General features: G+C 34.7%; 1 long non-coding RNA gene across 3 annotated transcripts; it reads left to right on the top strand.

Moving 5' to 3' along the window:
* The first annotated feature begins 9,450 nt into the window (after positions 1–9,450).
* On the top strand, positions 9,451–10,738 carry LOC139527224 (uncharacterized). 3 transcript variants are annotated; one of them, XR_011665304.1, is made up of 3 exons: positions 9,451–9,705; positions 10,217–10,295; positions 10,551–10,738. It is a non-coding gene; the product is annotated as an uncharacterized lncRNA (long non-coding RNA). The 3 variants fall into 3 exon arrangements; XR_011665305.1 differs by lacking the exon at positions 9,451–9,705 and adding an exon at positions 9,773–9,852; XR_011665306.1 differs by lacking the exon at positions 9,451–9,705 and adding an exon at positions 9,967–10,086.
* Positions 10,739–11,719: the final 981 nt, after the last annotated feature.

Raw genomic sequence — 11,719 nt, 5'->3', positions numbered from 1 at the left:
TTGTCGACAATTTTACGGTTGAGTGATTTTTGGAACAAATGCGAAGTAAGGGTTATTTTGAACGGACATAAACCGAGTTCACCGCTTTTCAACATACCCACCATTTTCACGATTTTGTCATTTAAAGCTTGGCTAATGTCAGGAATTTTCCCGCCCATATTGTTAACAAACTGCAATAAACATCTGAGTAAATGCCAGGACTTTTTGACAACCAGCGACATGCAGTTTTGGGCATGATCCAATGAAGCCTTTCACAGTATACAATTACGAGAAGACTGAAGTTGTAGCCTCTACAATAACCCAAATCATCCAAAAATGCAACCAAAATGAATCATTTAATGATAAGCCACATCCCGGGATACAAAAAGCAAGAAACGCTCAGCAAGACCGATACATTTGTCTTTAACATATCCGATATCGACTCTGATGGCTGTTCAAAGGTCACGAGAGTTCAATGGTGGTCACGGTAGAACCTTTGGAGCAATTTCAGTAAAACACCATTTGCGCAGAAATTGTTGAAGAGCACCACAGTCTTTCCTTAGTGACATCTAAACGGCCGTCTGGCGTAAAGATCGAATTCTGTAGACCAAAAAACATTCATTATGTACCAAAAAACATCAGTGGTGGTTATATAGACATTTGGCACGCGCCTTGGCCAAAAGTCTTGCTTTTCGCCGGATTTTGGTCCAATCGAGCAAATTTTGAATCAGATTTAACATGGTTTAGACGATGAAAACCACCCCCAATATCATAAAGTCAGCTTGAGTTTGCTTTGCGGGACAAGTGGAATAAAATTCCTCGGGATCACATTAAACGTCCGGGATGATCAACTCCACGGCACTGTGAAGATTGCAATGCACCACGGGGCTGTAACATTTTGTGTTAGGACTGTGAGTTGATGATTCGACATTGGATGTTTCGTTTACCTATTGCACACGAAAGATGACAAGGAAACAGTTTTTGTTTGATATCGATCTATTGTTAAAATTGTTAATTTTCAAGAACAATTTATTTTGAAAGATTATCATTTCTAGTATAAATTTTATTTTTGAAAAACCAAGTGTTGCGTTTTCATTGGCACTCAGTATATATATAGGATATTTTTTTCAAATATACATTCATATAGATTATAACTAATAATTGGACTAAATCAACTATGGCTGGGGTACTTAAACGTGTCTTATAGACACAGATAATTTACGTTTTACTTCTGTATTGCTTTTTGCTAAATGAAATGTATGCAAACCTATGTTGTTTTATGCAGTGGTGTCACAAGGGGGATGGGGAGGGATCTTCTGCATGCATATGTAGTTCCTAAAATTGTATACTATATTCATTTAAATCTGAATCACCCGGCATAGTTTTCTCGTTTGAATTGTTTTACATTGTCTTATCGGGGCCTTTTATAGCCGACTATGCGGTATGGGCTTTGCTCATTGTTGAAGGCCGTACGGTGACCTATAGTTGTTAATATTTGTGTCATTTTGGTCTTTTGTGGATAGTTGTCTCATTGGTAATTATACCACATCACCTTTTTTATGTAGTCTTTCTAAAACATTCGATGAACATCTTTTCATTTTCGCCAATACATTATTTTTTTTCATTCGCCCAAATTTTAGATACATGGCGTAAACACACACTAGTTAATTAATAAAAAAAAACACACTTCTTTCTGCTATTTGCACCCGCCTTGTTCGCCATGGGACATGCCTGTGTGATAATCATATATAGGCGGTATGATAAGATAAGATAAGATAAGATAGGCGGTATGATATAACTTATAATTTTTTGTGAACGGGATGACGATCGGAATTCATTTTTGTTAACTTCGGAAATTAGTACATACATGTACATGTAAAAAAAAAGTTCTTATTAATAATCGTGTCAAAAATATCGCTCTAATATATACAAGGCTCCGTGTTGAAGGCCGTACTTTAACCTATAATGGTTTACTTAATTGTTATTTGTATGGAGAGTTGTCTCATTGGCACTCACACCACATCTTCCTATATCTATTTGACAACCTGGCAGTCAGCACTGTTCTTCTTTATAATTCTTAAATGTATCACCCTACGCGACATGCGTTGCGGTAGACATAAAACTTTTTCATGGGCGTCCGAACGTGTCCGTGTTTCTATCCAGCCACCTCTCATGTAAAATTCTTGTCAATTGTGAATCAAACTTATATCAGAGATGAATCGTCACAAATGGCTCGGACCAGTATTGAATTTCAACATTTTTTAAAATATTCGATCTCTCTTTTGCACCGATTATTATTACTATTATCATCATTATTATTACAAACCTCTACTGTTCGCTATTTATATACACATGTTATAAATTGTCATAATAATTGTTGTTCCTTGCAAATAGGCTGCTGTCGTTTTCATCTGGCGCAGAAATAACTGGTGTGTGTGTGTGTGGGGGGGGGGGGGGGGGTCCAGTCTGTTGGGCTAGTAGAGAGAAAACTCAAGTGAAATTGGTAAATGGCTATCGCAGTTTTGCGGTGACCATTCCTTCCCCCATGAAATCGAGGATTGCTTCACGTTTGACATTATGTCTGACGCTCGAAGCCGTCATCCATGCATTCTAAGATGTTGTACTTGTATATGCTGAACTTCAAGTTAGCCATCTCATTGCTGGTCGGCTGCACGCGTTGAAAACTGTAAGAATAACGGTGCAGTTTTTCATGGATGTAAACAGAGTGCTTTTATCTTAATTTTACTGGTATGTTTTTAAACAGTTATACCATTGGCATTGTCCCACGTTAGGGCGATGGTTGGGATCCCGCTAACATGTTTAACCCCGAAACATTATGTAATGTGCCTGTCCCAAGTCAGGAGCTTGTTATTCAATGGTTGTCGTTTGTATATGTGTTTCATATTTGTTTTTCGTTCATTTATTGTACAAAAATTAAGCCGTTCGTTTTCTCGTTTGAATGTTTTTACATCGTCAGATAGGGACCTTTTTTAAGCTGATTATGAGGTATCGACTTTGCTCATTGTCGAAGGCCAAATGGTGACCCATAGTTGTTAATTTTTGTGTCATTTTAGTCTTTTGTGGGGAGTTGTTTCATTGGCAACCATACCACATCTAAATTCTTTTTTATAATCCTGCTCGGAAGCTTACTTTCACCTCCTCTTGAGTATGTTACAACAGTTATATACATGTTATGATTGACAATTTATAACTTATGTACTGGCTAATGGAAGAGATTTATAATGATCAAAACGACCCTGTAAGTAACATGTACACAAACAACGCAAATGAAACACAAATTCGGCAAAAAAGACATAAAAAAAATCAGCGCAAAAGAAATGCAGATCAGACCTGTGCAAATGATGAGTAATCAATGATAGCGTTAAATTAGAATTTGAATGTTATGGTCCCATATCATGGTTTAAAAGAATTAGGGACCAAAAACTGGCCATAATAAGCAAAACAACGTTTTTCTGGTTTCCGGACAATAACTTGTGTAAAAGTGTATTGATATCTATAAAATTATACTACAAATATTTGCACAACGGAGGGAGGGTTGGGTTTTATTTTGTTGGTTATAGCTCAAACCGTTCAGGAATAAAGTGCAAACAAGAATGTAAACACAATACACGGATGCCCAACTCGCACTATCATTATCTATTTTCAGTAGATAGTGAAATTGGGGCCAAAACTCTAATTTGGCATTAAAATTAGAAATATCATAGTATAGGGAAAATGTGTACTTAGTTTCGAGTTGATTGGACTTCAACTTCATAAAAAAACTACCTTGACCAAAAACTTTCACCTAAAGCGGGACAGACGGACGACGAACAGACGAACGGACGCACAAAGCAGAAAACATAATGCCCCTCTGCTAGCGTTGGTGAAGAATACAAATGGGTATTTTTAATGATTTTCGGAATATCAGTATACTAGTAATAATATCTATAATTTAAAGCACAAGATTCATAAGACCCAGAGGCCCCCTCCCCATTTTTGTGGGAACAAAATGGTTGATTGTATAGGGAATCACTGAATCATGACTGGAGCGCCCCCTTTTAGGTCAGTCGACGGGTCCCTCCTTATGAAAAATTATGCATGGATCCGCCACTGAGGTTTTATTCCACAAAAGAAAGGTTGGGTCGATTTAGGGGTTAAGGATATATTGCTTAAAATTGTTATAATAATAGAGGCCAAAACAAGACTTTTTGAATACTTTGTAAAACCTAGATAGTTATTAATCAAAGAAACAAAAACCCTTTACTTCTCCGAAATCATTCCAACTGAAAATGTCAGTTTAGTTGTATACATAGAGATGAACGCGTTACGGACATAATTTTGCATACTTGTTGAGTTGTACAATTCATATTTCACTAACTGTTTTTCAATTTTCACTGAAGTTATATAAATATATATATATGGTGTAAAGATGTTTAGTAACTTTTTATCACAGTAGTATTGTCAGTTAAAATATTTTGGTTAATCTTTGGTGATGTATTTTTTCCCCTTAAGTTAAAGGTATATAGAGTAATATGATCTCTTTTTAAAATACACCAATATACTTTTCTATTGAACCGTCTAAAATATATTATAAGCTTATATTACACATTCACCTTTTAAATAATTTCAATACATCAGTTTTATTTAAAATTAAAGATAATTCTTCTTCTGAACAACCCCCCCCCCTTTTTTTCTTTTTTTTTATATGTTGTATCGAAAAGAAAGGATCTGAATCAGAATTTACATCTATTTCTATCTGTGATCATGTTTCATTGAACGCAGCTGTGTACCTAGTTGCATGGGGTTGATATAAATGACATGTTAATTTGAAGTTATGCAGTTACTGATAAGTTTCCTTGTCAGTTTTACTGGATAATTTAAGAGTGTTCAGACTGGAGCGTTGTCAATGTGCACAACTTGTGTTTTTAAATTATAAAATTTCAATAGCAAGGTCAACATTCCAAAACTGAATGATTACCTTTGGAAGACAAAAGTTTAGTCGGAAGAATAGCCTGCTACAATATTGTACAGATGCTCGAAAAGCATCTTTAACTGTTGTTTTTGGGAGAGGAGTCGTCAAAATTATAAAAGAGGATGTGTCAAATTCAGAGGCGGATTTAGAGGGGACCAGGGAGCCCCCCGGGTTTCTGGGGGAAGTTTGGTTGATTATATAGGGAATCACTGAAGCATGACCAGAGCGGACCACACCCCCTATCTAAGGCAGTCAGTGTGCCCCCCACGTATAACATTTCTGGATCCGTTAGTTAAATTTCCTATTCTCATACTATATATTTTTCTTATCATGGAACTTAATGCATTAATTCCCAGGGGTAGGCTATAGGGATAGCTTGAATAGGTCTTTCAAGCTTCATTAATATATGAAAAGGGTGGGAAATTTAAAACGGTCAGGGTTATTTCTAATTAAGTGTCTGATGCTAGTAGTATTTATCGTGTTGCGGTTAAAACCACATTAAAATTTTGTAAATGTGTCAGATGTTTCCGGCATTATTTGTAAATTTGCACCCATTTGACATCAAAGATAGACTGTAGGAATTTGCAAGTGTCGATAAGCTTTGTTTTAAAAATGTTTTAAGAGGGAATGGCAATGTAGCGCAAATCAGATCATTATATAGGTGTAGGTCTCCATTTTGGTATATAAATATCTGGAAATATACATGGACATATATATCATGTTTAAACAAAAATATACATTAGAAAAGGGACAGGTTATAAGCAGATCCAGGTGGGTGGGGTTAGCCCCCCCCCCCCATTTCCTGAAGAAAAGGGTTGATTATATAGGAAATCACTGAAGCATGACTAGAGCCCCCCCCCCCCTTTTAAGGTCAGTCATTGCCCCAAACCCCTAATGAAAAGTTCTGGATCGCCACTGCAGGTATATGGAGTCTTAATGGCTGACATCTACCTCCAAATAAATGAACAAATTAAATTAAACGGCCTTTTGGGAATAACTTTTTTGAAATGCCTATTTATTTTGATATTTATAAACATCATACAATAATATTTCAATAAAATCTTACTCGCAATGGGGATTCCTTGAAAATAAAGAGAAATTGTCTTTCAAATGACAGCACGCAGAACATGTATCTATATACATGTATGTTACTGTACGGCTTCGTTATCGATCCGTAGCATACCACATCGTCTTGGTTACATGTATATGCATAATTGTGTAAATTATGTAAAAAATATAAAGATGTATATATTATAGACCAGGCATGTTTCATATTAAAGAATTCCCATAATCGAGTTCTTATCAATATTAAAGTCAAACATCGAGTAAGAAAAGAGAAGATACATGTTTAAGTATCGAGTTAACAAAGTAGGTTCACATTGTCGATCGGACTCAATCAACACTGATCGATGAAGCCACCAGAAGATTGATTTGACTCGTTCAACGAAAATGTTCGGGTGTCTATCTTGCTTGACACTGATTCCAATTTCTATGCGATAACCTTTGAAAGACAATAAAATTCGAATAGGGACCAAGAAGTAGAATCCATGCACTAGATATTCGTCGAGAAATGTTAGTATATATAGAGAGAGATCAAGAAAGGTCATCATACAAATATTTGAGGTAAACGGACAGAAAGTCACAGGACAAAAGTCACAAGACAGAAAGTGAAAATTTGATAGGACAAACTAACAGTCACACTTACAATCAGTCACGCCGTTGCCGAGGAGGCATTAATTTTTAACCTTGTCTGTTCGTACGTATACGTAAAAATGTACTAATCTTATCGGGGCCTTTTATAGTTGACTAGGCGGTATGGGCTTTGCTCATTGTTGAAGGTCGCATGATGAACTAAAGTTGTTAATGTCTGTGTCATTTTAGTCTCTTGTGGACAGTTGTCTCATTGGCAATCATACCACATCCTCTTTTTTATAAATACGTCCGTACGTTCAAAAAAATGTATCCGTTCTTTAACTTTAGTTTGCCTTAACCAAATGTAAGAATCTCACACACAATGCTTATCACCACATAACACATATCAAGTTTGAATTTTGGTCTCAATAATTTTCACCGTTCCAGAGTTATGCCTTTTACAAATATGCAAAATTGCTGAATATTTCGTTTCCTGTCTCTAACTCAAATTTGCCTCAACCAAATGTTATGAAGTTTAAAAATGCTTACGGCCACAAAACTCACATCAGGAACACACTTTTAATGTTCTTGATTTATGAGCCTTTATAACGTCTTATGCAAGCGGGGGGGATTATCTGCATATGGCCCATGCGCACATTCCCTATTTAGTTTTTTTTATTAAGTGTTTTCAAAAAACTAATCTCAGAACTAAATTGTGACTATTTTGTCAAGTGACTTTTTGTCCGTGACTTTTTGTCTAGTGACTTTCTGTCCTACATATTTTAATGGTCAGTACTTGATAAGCTTGACTTTTACTTGATAAATAAATATATACGACGCTTGGAGCTCAATGCCATTAATCTGCGTTTTATCTGTTTTCTAGACAGTCAGGATCCTACTTCGTCAAAATTATCTCCCCATTACGCCAGTTCATTTTCACAATCGTAAAAATGGAAGCCATTGTAGCGATGACGCGCTACCAATTTTGCTCTTGGAAACCGATAAATTTATCCACATTGCACCAATACGATCCTTATATGTCAGTTATATTTTAAAAGACAAATGTATCAACTAGCTAATGAGCATCAGTTAATGATCTTGTCTGCATTGATTCAACTTAAAACTATTGTCTGATCGGTTGTTAGGTGGAATTTTCGAAAAATCATAAACATTTAAAAAAAATCTAATTAAATATTTCGTGGAAGGGCAGACTAGATTTTTTTAGTGGTTGAAGACTATAAACCCTAGTTATCACACACAAAAAAATTAGAATTTTTCGAAGATATGCATTTTCATCATCCAACTTGTAAGACTGTCGTCAAGTACTTTCAGTAAAAAAATAGCTATTCGAACACACCTTCCCTGTTTGTGTGACTCATTAGATAGGTATTTCACTTGACCCATATATTTCATCTTTTAGTTCTGTTATTTTTTTATGTTATAAAGTCAACCTGTAGCTTTAATTTATAAAAATGATAGAATCTGAAGCGAGACGATGTATGAAATATTCTTACTTTGAACGATATCAAGACAAAATACTCAACTCAAACACGCCCTAACATAAAAAGGTGCACTCGATTTTCTCTTTTCGATACAATTGTTACCTATTTTTTGGAATTTTTTCTTCAGTCACATAATGGAAGGGCAGACACGAAAATTACTGAACTAATAGATTGATATCTTTTCCGTCCGTGGTAATTTTTTCAAAAAAATCGGAGGTTATGCATTTTTGTCATCCAACTTGAAAGATACCCATGTCGTCGACTTGATATCTAATTGTTCTGCTTAACTATGTACTAGATAAATTGAAAACTTATGCAAATGGTGTTTTTGAAATAAAACACCTCGTAATTGAGAAGAAAATTGCAGTTTTGTTTGTTTCTATTAACTTTTTAAAAATTTGTCACTAAAGTAAACAATACAGTAAACATTTATCGCCTTCTCTAATAGAGAGCTTCGATTATTTTGTTCTATTTCAACCTGGTTTCCGACTGTAGATTTATTCGAACAATACTTCTTTATCACTGGCTGACTACTGCCACCATTAATAAATCCAAACCTGACCTATATTCGACTCTACCAAACTCCATCGCCTTTTGATTCCTATACTTAACCATGCACATGCACGAGTACAAATGATCGCTTCAAGACTCTTTGAAAGATATCCACATAGATAGGAAGATGTGGTATGAGTGCCAATGAGACAACTCTGCATCCAAGTCACAATTTATAAAAGTAAACCATTATAGGTCAAGGTACGGTCTTCAACACGGGGCCTATGCTCACACCCAACAACAAGATATAAAGGTCGATAAAAAAATTACTGGTGTAAAACCATTCAAACGGGAAAAACCAACGGTCCAGGTCTGATCTATATATATATATAAAAAAAAAACGAAAAACGAGAAACACTCTTTCGATCGAGGTATAATATATATCTGTTATTAGGGGCTGAAGGGTCCTGCCAGTCCATTCCATTATTCAAAATATTCATTTCATTATTTAAAATTGGCTATTTTTCAATGTTCACGCGTAATTCGATATTTAAGTCCTTGGTTACTCCTGTAATATCCGTTGCAGAACATATTGACTATATACCTTTTGTTCCTCTTTTAATAAGCTTTCGATTGAGGTATAATATACATCTGTAATTAGGGGCTGAAGGGTCATAGCAGTCCATTCCATAATTCAAAATATCCATTTCATTATTCAAAATGGGCTACACTGTAAAAATAGTGCTTAGAATTTAAACGTGTTGCAAGACTTATGTGCTTAGGAAAGTGTTTAATTTCTAAGCATTAAAAACTAAACATGTTTTGGCTCTCAGCACTTCGCACTAAACATGTGTTGGCTCTCAGCACTTTGCAATAAACATGTTGTTGTGCTAAACATGTTTAGCTACATCGTCAAGTATATGAAGCTAAACGTGTTTAAATTCTAAGCACTTTCAATATTTAGACACTTTCCTAAACACGTTTAGAATTACAACACATTTAGGCCGAAGACGGCATGCATACCACGTGCTAATTTTTGAGCGGGAAGAAGAAACAAAGAACCCGAAGTCAAAGGCCACGCTGTTTACTTCTGACCATAACTGACCGTAACTGAACTGTTTCAGAAAGGTAAGGAGTTATAATTATACTGATTTTTATTTTGTGCTGCCAATTTTAAATGATTATTGACAGTTATAAGTATTATGTACAAGTACACTACCGTATAGTCAATGCAGGAGAAGAAAAAGGGGGAACCATCCCACGAAACAAGTGCTTGTAAGAGATTTTAGTGTTTAAACTATCTTGTGTAAAGATAAGAGTTGTTTAATGTTCTATCATGCAAGCTAGCACTTATTATATATATATATATATATATGTTCTTGGAAAGGAGTTCATGAGGGCAATTTTCATTTGGTACTCCTCGGCAGATTATAATGGAACATGAAGGGAAGCGGAATCTGCCGAGTGCATCATTCGCAAAACCAGTGTCATATCGAGTTCATTGTTTTAGTAAGCACTTCCTAAATGCACAATCAACATTTGCTCAAAATAAATAAAAAGATGCTTGTTTTTCTTCAATAGTTATAAGCCGTTGTACTTTCTTATATTTTTATTGATATGTATTGTTTTATCATTCTAGATGAGAGAAGTGCAGAGGAAATCATTTGTCTTGACATGCTAAAAGAGGAGATAATGCACAGTAGCAACTATATTGCTAGGTAAGAATCCGAAGTGTATTTGATTTTAAAAATGTCAATATATATTTGATCACATGAATGATATTAAGCATGAAAAGAAGTTTTATATTAAAAATATCAATTTACTCATCAGTACATTTATGCTTTTATACCACGGTTCTAATGTTGTTATCTTGATCTTAAATCATGCATTTACTTTTTGGTGTTGTAGTTCGTATACTTATATTTTTAGATTAATTCTACTTAGTTGCTTATCAATATTTTTCTATCTTTCAGGCCAGTGACCAGCAGTTGGGTACTAAGAAAGGAGAAGCTCTTATTGACTTGTAAAATGAAAACAGGACATTTTCAAATTGTTTTGATTGGTCAATATTATGTATATGTACGTTGCTATGAATTTATGATTTTATGAGTTTATATTTGATTGTGTTCAATGATTAACTGGAAATAAACAATTACATAAATTCCTTTGTTTCATATCTTGTAATTTTGTTTTTAATCCTAGAATTAGTATAATAATAATTTCATTTCAAAAGTTCTAGACTGTTTAATGAATATTTGAAATGAAGAAAAAATACAATAGTCGAATGTTGACAATTGAATTAAAGAAAATACTCATTCAGATTGAAAAGGTATTAGTCACAATCAATTTGAATTGGAAATTCAAGTTTCTTAGTTTGATGCGTTTGGCTCCTTTTGTGATGGTATGAACACATGTAGTATTGAAAGCTATCATACGTTTTACAGTCTAGCCTTCCGGAGTATTAGTTTATTTGGGGTCTAATGAAGTAACTGCTTATCGCACTAAAACGATAAACATGTTTCTTCACGACCCTTTATGGTCTAAACATGTTTACATTCAAAACACTTCACAGCTAAACATGTTTCCTGACAAAACACTTCAGAACTAAACATGTTTCCAGATACAACACTTTACAACTAAACATGTTTTCAGTCTAAGCACATTTTAGCAAAACATGTTTCTAGTCTAAACACTTTACATCTAAACATGTTTACAGTGTAAGCACTTTATAGCTTGACACGTTTAGGCTGTTAGCACATTAAATATTAAACATGTTTAGATTTAAAACATGTCAAAAATCGGTTTCACAAATGTGTTTAGGAAAGTGTTTAGGCTCTAAACACAATTTTTAGAGTGTAACATGTTTAACCCCGTCACATTATTTATGTACATGTATGTGTCTGTCCCAAGTCAGGAGCCTGTAATTTAGTGGTTGTCGTTTGTTTATGTGTTACATATTTGTTTTTCGTTCAGTATTTTACATAAATAAGGCCGTTAGTTTTCTCGTTTGAATTGTTTTACAATGTCTTATCGGGGCCTTAAATAGCTGACTATGCGGTATGGGCTTTGCTCATTGTTGAAGGCCGTACGGTGACCTACAGTTGTTAATGTCTGTGTCATTTTGGTCTTTTGTGGATATTTT

This window comes from Mytilus edulis, chromosome 6 (genome assembly GCF_963676685.1).
Source record: "Mytilus edulis chromosome 6, xbMytEdul2.2, whole genome shotgun sequence".
Taxonomy (NCBI): domain Eukaryota; kingdom Metazoa; phylum Mollusca; class Bivalvia; order Mytilida; family Mytilidae; genus Mytilus; species Mytilus edulis.
The sequence above is the reverse complement of the archived record's forward strand: the minus strand, read 5'-3'. Positions and strand labels throughout refer to the sequence as shown.